The 9,358-nt window shown below is 43.9% G+C and overlaps 1 long non-coding RNA gene across 2 annotated transcripts; it reads left to right on the plus strand.

The window, feature by feature from the left end:
• The first annotated feature begins 3,508 nt into the window (after positions 1-3,508).
• On the plus strand, positions 3,509-6,334 carry LOC117061392. Of its 2 annotated transcripts, none has more exons than XR_004428086.1 (3): positions 3,509-3,640; positions 4,869-4,911; positions 6,264-6,334. It is a non-coding gene; the product is annotated as an uncharacterized LOC117061392 (long non-coding RNA). The 2 variants fall into 2 exon arrangements; XR_004428087.1 differs by lacking the exon at positions 3,509-3,640 and adding an exon at positions 4,029-4,119.
• Positions 6,335-9,358: the final 3,024 nt, after the last annotated feature.

Below are 9,358 nucleotides of genomic sequence, written 5' to 3' on the forward strand. Positions count from 1 at the left end.
GCTTAGCAATAGTACCTTCATAGGCCTAGATTCCCATAACTGGCCTGATTGTAAACTGGTGCTCTTTTTCTACAGGATCAACTGAAAAACAAAAAACAAGAGCCGCCAAAAGACTTTCCAGGTAAGGTACCATCTTGTATGAGGAAGCTGTACATTGAAGAGCCTCCATCTGAAGGGTTCACAATCTGGTGTTGAAGCAAGACAAAATAATGCTTCTTTCCCCCCACCATTTTGTTTCCAACAGCTCCACCACCAAAGCCCAAGAAAACGAAAGAGGGTCCCTCCGTGTGGGAAAGGCTCTCAAAGCCAAAGAGGAGGTAAGAATAACAAAAACCTATGCACTCTTTTTTGATGATGCAAAAGCTGCTCCCCTCCCAGCCTAGGCAAGGGCACATCCTGCACTGCGCTGGTAGCTATTCTAGATACCTTAATATGCACTGCTACCAGCTGAATAATGTTACATTTTCTCTTTCTGTTTCCTGACTTTAAGAAAACAAATTAGCCTTCCCCTAAATAAATTTTGTAGGTGGAAGCAGATCCACGCTACAGCCATTTCTTAGCTTAGGTTTAAAACCTAGAGTGCTATATTGTCATTCTGATCCATGTCCATGCTTGCCTTTCAGATTCCTTCCAACGGAAGAAAGAAAAAAAATACCAACAACAACAAACAACAACAATGTGAAGATCAAACCCGTCCCCTCCTTCCCCTCCGGTTATGTCCTTTCCTTCCTGCCCCCCTTCCCCGGTAATTCCGTCCCCCCCCACCCCGCTGCCATGTTCCTCATATTTTTTATTACAGAGGAAAGGAAGAAGACAAATTTCACCTGGGAGATTTCCGCACCTGCCTCATATGTATTATTAAAGATAAAAGAACAAATTAAAAAGGAAGAGGAAGCACTTTTTAAAAAAGATTCCATGCCACATTGTGACACCTCTCTCTGCTGGCTTCACAGCAAGAGTGGAAGCATTTTGTTTTCAACAGTCCCTCCGCTGGAGAAAGAGAAGAGGAGAAAAGTAGACCTTGCAGTGTGGGGAAGACTGTCAAGGCCCAGGAGGAGCAAAGGGTACAAATCCCTAAATCTCTAGAGTTCAAATCCCCGGTCAGCCGTGCTTGCCTTTCAGATTTCCTTCCAAAGAAGAAATCAAGAAAATACCAACAACCACCCAGAAGACAGAAGAGGAAAACATCGAGATAACAGAGGACACAATTTGCTTGCTCTGGAGCCTGTTTTCAGGGGCAGTAGAAGGCCATCAGCAACCCTTTGCCCTGTGTGAGTGGAAGCACCTCAGAGTGCAACCTTTGTATTCCAGCTTACTTCCAGTGGCTTGAATCCGTGGCAATGCATCTGTGCATGTTCGCACCCCCCACCTCATATGGTCCTTCTGGGAGCATTTGGGGAACATTATTCTTAAAGTCTTTTTGAAGGAAATATCTTGTGATATCACAGAGCAGCCTCTTGGAAGACAGCCTATGACCTCTTCCATCTGACCCAGCATTCTCATTTGAGGACAGTAATAAACAAGGAAAACACATTGTGCAATGCTACATGGGGATATTAACACACACCCTGCCTTTTCCTTGAACATTTCGGTTTCGTAATCAGCTCCTTTCTCACCATACTGACAAATGTCACCCTTACAGCTTATAAACTAGCTGAAAGGTTGCTAAATGGATTGGCTCATTGGCCTTGTGTGGGACAAGGCTTGTGTTATTTACTAACACAACATAATGAGTTAACAGAGGCCATTACTGCAAGAAGGGTTTCTAATATATTAGCAAACATGTTAATGCAATGGAAAATTACATTCATTTTCCTTTTTTACTTTCAGGGGGAAATATCTAGGCGGCTACCGCCAATTGTTACAAAATCAGAAATATTAGAAATCCGGGGGGGGGGGGGATTGATTTACTCTGGGAAATGGCCATGAAGGTGAGTCACATACATGTATAAGATGAGGTTTCTAATCATGTCCAGCTGAACATTGCTAGATGATTCCTAGATACCTTTCTAGGCAAGACTAAAAGTTGGAAGGGGAGGAAATGTTGGGATAGGAGAGCAAACACCAAGAGCCGGCCAAAGACTTTCCAGGTACGGTGCCATCTTGTATGAGGAAGCTGTACATTGAAAAGCCTCCAGCTGAAGGGGCCACAATCTGGTGTTGAAACAAGACAAAATAATGCTCATTCTCCCCCCCGCCATTTTGTTTCCCACAGCCCCACCACTGGCAAAACCAAAGAAGAAAGAGGACCCCAGCATCTGGAAAAGACTGTCAAAGGAGGTAAGAATAACAAAAACCTGTACACTCTTTTTTTGGTGATGCAAAAGCGGCTCCCCTCCCAGCCTAGGCAAGGGCATATCCTGTACCTTAATATGCACTGCTACCAGCTGAATGAAGTTACATTTTCTCTTTCTTTTTCCTGACTTTAATAAAACAAATTAGCCTTCCCCTAAATAAAATTTTTAAATAAATTTTGTAGGTGGAAACAGATCCACGCTACAGCCATTTCTTAGCTTAGGTTTAAAACCTAGAGTGCAATATTGTCATTCTGAGCCATGTCCATGCTTGCCTTTCAGATTCCTTCCAAAGATTGACGCCCCAACAAAACTCTCAGAAAAGAAGAATATCAAAAAGAGCAACACACCCCCATTGAACCTGTCCCCTCCTTCCCTTCCGGTTATGTACTTTCCTTCCTTTTTTACTTTCAGGAAAGAAAATTCAGATTTCCCCCTATAGTGATTTCATCTGGGATAGATTGGCACAACCGAAGAAGAGGTAAGAATAAACTGTCAAGTCTGCAGAAACACAGTAAAATCTACAGAAGGAACTGAAAGTTGCATTCATGGGTTTGTTGAACTGTAGAGTTCAAATCCCCGCTCAACCGTGCTAAGCACACCACAAGTCACTCCTCCCCCTCAGCCGCCCTACAGCTGGGGGGAGGCAGCAGGCGCGCCCAATGTGCCGCCTGGGATTTGGCAGCCCTCTCAGTGGTGGCACCCGGGGCATGGCACCCCTACCGCACCCCCATCGCTATGCCCCTGCCGAGAAGCATTTGTTCTAGAATCCAGAAGAGCAGGATGTTGATTTTAAAAGCTGATAACGCCTCATATTTTTTATTACACAGGAAAGGAAGAAGACAAATTTCACCTGGGAGATTTCCGCACCTGCCTCATATGTATTATTAAAGATACAAGAACAAATTAAAAAGGAAGAGGAAGCACTTTTTAAAAAAGATTCCATGCCACATTGTGACACCTCTCTCTGCTGGCTTCACAGCAAGAGTGGAAGCATTTTGTTTTCAACAGTCCCTCCGCTGGAGAAAGAGAAGAGGAGAAAATTAGACCTTGCTGTGTGGGGAAGACTGTCAAGGCCCAGGAGGAGGTGGGAAGAAAGCAAAGGGTACAAATCCCTAAATCTCTAGAGTTCAAATCCCCGGTCAGCGGTGCTTGCCTTTCAGATTTCCTTCCAAAGAAGAAATCAAGAAAATACCAACAACCACAAGAAGACAGAAGAGGAAAATGAAATGGTCACAGCTGAGGAGAAGAGGAAAACATCGAGATAACGGAGGACACAATTTGCTTGTGTCTCATTTGAAGAGATGTTAACCACATTAGGTTCTATTTGGGCTATGCTAACGGAGGTGAGTCCTAACAGCTGCAATCCAATTGATTCAATAGAAATGAAGTTCTACTAACTTTGCCAGGTTCCAACCCATAGAAAGCAACCAGGTCTTTACTGTTGGTATGCAGGATAGAGTGAGAGATTTCACAGGTCACTGCAGACTCATTGTGAATTAATAATACAGATGATATACCATTGAATCTCTGCCCCTGAAGAAATTAACATGTGGGTGGATTCAGCAGCAGCAGCAACAACCCATAACAATATAGAGACCATGAAAACCTAGCACTGCATTTGCCACCCCCTGCTTGAAGCCAGACAGGTCTTCTCCAATATTAGAGTCAGAAATGAGATAATTGGGCAGGGGGAACCTTCATTTTCCTTTTTTTCTTTCCGAAAATAATACCCAGGCGGCCATATGTCCCTATTGTAACGGAATAAGAAATATTGGAAATCCAAGGAAAAGAAATCGATCTCCAATTTGAGATGGCAATAATTGTGAGTGATGGCGGAGGAAATATTTGAAGTAGAGGTGAAAAAATAGACCACATATTTGAGATGAGAGCTAGGGGGAGTTGGTTCCTTCCAGCGTGGGGCCAGTCAGGGTGCATTCAGGCAGCTCTAGAGACGCTGCTGCTGCTTGCTGCCCCACCCTGGGGTGCTTTCCTCTGAGAAGGGAGACTCTTAGCCACACAGTTTACATTTAGTGCCTGATCTCACCTGGCCATAATGTAAAAAATAGGGGGATGTGGGATCAGTTGCTGCCGTGAGCAGGAGATTTATAGTCGAATGCATATGCTCAATAAGTTATTGCAATACCCAGTTAGTTATGGTGATGCTAAAAATATATTTCTGTGTACTGCATTCTGAGACAAAGAAACAGGCAGAATGTATTCTCTTAAACGAGGCTTTTCCCCTTTCTGACTTTTCCTTCTAAAGCCTTAGGATTAAATGCAGATTACATGTGTTTACATCTCCGGTGTTTTAATAATTCTGAAGCTGTGATCTATTAAAGCTGAAATGTCTAGGTAAAAAAATAAGTAGATGGATTGATTCTATGATTCCAGTTCCATGGAAATATAACTTGAGGCCATATTTTTTCTATTATTATAATTATTATAATTATAATATTATATTTTTCATATGCCACCATCCAACTTGGTTGCCCCAGCCACTCTGGGCAGCTCCCATCAAAATATTAATAAAACAATGAACCATCAAATAACCCTTTTGCTCTTTTTCTATAGGAAATGAGAACGGAGACCAAAAAGGCGCCAAAAGAAGCACCAGGTAAGGTACCATCTTGTATCAAGAAGATCTACATTGTGATCTAGAGTGGAACCTCGGGAGTTGAATGTTGCACCTCCCAAACTCTGACAAACCAGAAATGAATGCTTCCGAGGCATTCATAACCATGACAATATAGAGTGCTACATTGTCATTCTGAGTCATGTCCACGCTTGCCTTTCATATTTTTACCAATCATTGAGGGAAAAAAAGAAAAGAAAAGAAGAGTGAGAAAGAATGCGTGACAATTGAACTCTTTCCCTCCTCCTACAAATCCGGATACATGCTTTCTTTCCTGCCCACCATTCCCCAAGAATTTGCCCCCCGTCATGTCCATGCTTCCCTTTAAGATTCCCTACCAAAGAAGAAAAAAATATCACCCCCAGCACAAAAGACAGAAGAAATGACATCAATTGAACCCTTCCCTTCCTCCTATCACGCTGGTTACATCCTTTCCTTCACCCCTTCTGCCCTGCCCCCCATACGTATGTGTATAAGACGAGGTTACTTAGAAACACATTATTCTCTGTGTGTTTTATTAAAAAGGATATAACATAAGTAGAATTACTTATTTATCTTAACATGTGGTTTTAGGTTCGTTGGCCTAATCTCCATGCCACATTGTGACACCTCTCTCTGCTGGCTTCACAGCAGGAGTGGAATCTGTTAGGAGTGTTTTCAATTCTGAATTTTAAATTGTTGTAAGCAGCCCTGGGACTTGCTGATGCAGGTCAGCTAGTAAATGTAATCGTCACGATCACCAGCTCCATTATTTCTCCCAACCAGGGCAGGATCCTCCCTGAAAACGCTGCTCTGGAGCCTGTTTTCAGGGGCAGTAGAAGGCCATCAGCAACCCTTTGCCCTGTGTAAGTGGAAGCACCTCAGAGTGCAACCTTTGTATTCCAGCTTACTTCCAGTGGCTTGAATCCGTGGCAATGCATCTGTGCATGTTTGCACCCGCCACCTCATATGGTCCTTCTGGGAGCATTTGTGGAACATTATTCTTAAAGTCTTTTTGAAGTAAATATCTTGTGTAGAACAGAACAACCTCTTGGAAGACAGTCTATGACCTCCTCCATCTGACCCAGCCAATATTATATTATATTATATTAGATGTCTAGTTTGTTTATTACATTTTCACCACACCTTTCTGCCAAGGATAGAAGGCAGCATAGATGGTTGCTCCATCACCACCGATTTAGGGTGGGATCCTGAATTTAATTGTTCTGTGGAATAGGGGGTTCCTGGAGGGGCAGCTTGTTCTGGTCACTCCACCTTTTGCTGTGAGGTGTCTTTAGGCAGATGAAGTCTGAGGTTTCTGCATAACCACATTCCTTTTTCTTTTTTACTTTCAGGAAAGAAAATATAAATTCCCTGCCATAGTTACATCAGAGGAAATATTAGAGGTGCAGGGGAAGAAGATCGATTTATTATTTGAAATGGCAATGAAGGTGAGTCACATACATGTAAACACATATAACAGCTTAGCAGTAGTACCTTCATAGGCCTAGATTCCCTCAACTGGCCTGATCGTAAACTGGTGCTCTTTTTCTACAGGATCAACTGGAAAGAAAAAAAGAAGAGCCAGCCAAAGACTTTCTAGGTAAGGTACCATCTTGTATGAGGAAGCTGTACATTGAAGAGCCTCCATCTGAAGGGGCCACAATCTGGTGTTGAAGCAAGACAAAATAATGCTTCTTTCCCCCCCACCATTTTGTTTCCAACAGCTCCGCCACCAAAGCCCATGAAAAACAAAGAGGATCCCTCCATGTGGGAAAGGCTATCAAAGCCAAAGAGGAGGTAAGAATAACAAAAACATATGCACTCTTTTTTGATGATGCAAAAGCTGCTCCCCTCCCAGCCTAGGCAAGGGCAGATCCTGCACTGCGCAGGTAGCTATTCTAGATACCTTAATATGCACTGCTACCAGCTGAATAATGTTACATTTTCTCTTTCTGTTTCCTGACTTTAAGAAAACAAATTAGCCTTCCCCTAAATAAATTTTGTAGGTGGAAGCAGATCCACCCTACAGCCATTTCTTAGCTTAGGTTTAAAACCTAGAGTGATATATTGTCATTCTGAGCCATGTCCATGCTTGCCTTTCAGATTCCTTCCAACGGAAGAGAGGAAAAAAAGACCACCAACAACAAACAACAAACAATGTGATGATCGAACCCGTCCCCTCCTTCCCCTCCGGTTATGTCCTTTCCTTCCTGCCCCCCCTTCCCCGGTAACCCCCCCCCCCGCTGCCAACCCATTCGCAACCAGATCCCATTCCCATGGAGGGGCAGCTTGTTCTGGTCACTCCACCTTTTGCTGTGAGGTGTCCTTAGGCAGATGAAGTCTGAGGTTTCTGCATAACCACATTCCTTTTTCTTTTTTACTTTCAGGAAAGAAAATATAAATTCCCTGCCATAGTTACATCAGAGGAAATATTAGAGGTGCAGGGCAGAAAGATCGATCTACTCTTTGAAATGGCAATGAAGGTGAGTCACATACATGTAAACACATATAACAGCTTAGCAATAGTACCTTCATAGGCCTAGATTCCCTCAACTGGCCTGATTGTAAACTGGTGCTCTTTTTCTACAGGATCAACTGGAAAGAAAAAAACACAGCCGGCCAAAGACTTTCCAGGTAAGGTATGGGGAAGCTGTACACTGAAGAGCCTCCAGCAGAAGGGGCCACAATCTGGTGTTGAAGCAAGGCAAAATAATGCTTCTTCTCCCCCCACCATTTTGTTTCCAACAGCCCCTCCACCAATTCCAAAAAAGAAACAGGATCCCTCTGTATGGGAAAGGCTCTCGAAGCTGAAGAGGAGGTAAGAATAACAAAAACCTGTGCACTGTGCTGGTAGCTATTGTAGATACCTTAATATGCACTGCTACCAGCTGAATAATGTTACATTTTCTCTTTCTGTTTCCTGACTTTAAGAAAACAAATTAGCCTTCCCCTAAATAAATTTTGTAGGTGGAAGCAGATCCACCCTACAGCCATTTCTTAGCTTAGGTTTAAAACCTAGAGTGCCATATTGTCATTCTGAGCCATGTCCATGCTTGCCTTTCAGATTCCTTCCAAAGATTGAAGCTGCAAAGAAAAACCCAGAAAAGAAGAACATCAAAGAAGAACACACCCTCATTGAACCCGTCCCCTCCTTCCCCTCCGGTTATGTCCTTTCCTTCCTGCCCCCCTTCCCCGGTAACGCCCCCCCCCCTGCTGCCAACCCATTCGCAACCAGATCCCATTCGCAACCAGAGGTAGCACTGTACTTTTTTCCCTTTTCTCTTTTTCTGGAAGAAGAACCCTGAAAAAAGAGGTATGGGTCATCCTTTATTTAGCTGGATTTGTTCAGCCATCTACATAAGTGTCTTGTTTTCCTTTGCAGAAAATGTCTCTATCCAGACCCCACCCCCCTTACAAGCCAGGTATGTAAAATTCATATTTTGTTAACTTCCTTGGGTTGGAATAGCGGCACCTAGCCTTAACCCTGACATGCGTACTTTAATTGTGAATAAGCCTTCAAAGACTCCTACAGTACAGAGTACAGACAGACACAGATTTCCCACCTCAGAGAGGCATAGGTCTAAATTGTACCTCATTCTTGCACAACTGATGTTGGTCTGAAAAATGGCACCCAGCCTTAGAAGGGCTGGCTCTTCCTATCGCTCTCATGGCATTTGACCAACATGTCACAGGGCAGGAGAGCAGAAGACCCCTCTGTCAACACTGCAGCCTAGCCTGTGGCTTCAGGGCAGCTTCCCACAACGAAACCCAGTCACCCTTCTCCAGGTGCCTTGTTTCCCTAATCTCCGTGCCACTTTGTGACACAACAGTAGGTTAATCACCCTGTTCAGTCTGAATTCAGTCCATGTCTTCTGAATCTGCATGAGACACTGAAACACAGGTGCTCCCTGGCACTATTTCACCTTGACCCACTTAGAGGCTAGTTCTTGGTCCTTGCTGAACCTTGCCCTTCCTTTCACTGAAGTCTCAAATGGTGTCTTGGTGTGGGAACAAGGAAAGGATCTATTCTGACACTGAAGGTTAAATGAAGCAGACAGGTAACAGTGCTCTTTTCTTTCCTTACTTTTCAGCCAGCCCACCACCGGAAAGAAGCCTCAGAAAAGTAAGTAAGAACAAATTCAAATGTTAGAATCATAGAGTTGGAAGGGATCCTGAGGGTCATCTGGTCCACCCTCCTGCAATGCTATCCCGTACAGGGATCAAACCTGCAACCTTATCAGCACCACACTCTGACCAACTGAGCTTCCAGTTTATGCTCTTGGGACAGTTGCAATGGTGTAACCCTCTAAGTGTCCTGATTTTCCAGGGACAGTCCCGGAATTACAAAAGCCACCCCAGCTTCTGATTTGATCCCTATTGGAGGGTGAGGGTGGAGGGTGAGCCAGGGCTTGTCCCGAGTGGCGGCAGAGAGGGGGAATCTCATGGC

The sequence above is a fragment of the Lacerta agilis genome, chromosome 1 (assembly GCF_009819535.1).
Source record: "Lacerta agilis isolate rLacAgi1 chromosome 1, rLacAgi1.pri, whole genome shotgun sequence".
Lineage (NCBI taxonomy): Eukaryota > Metazoa > Chordata > Lepidosauria > Squamata > Lacertidae > Lacerta > Lacerta agilis.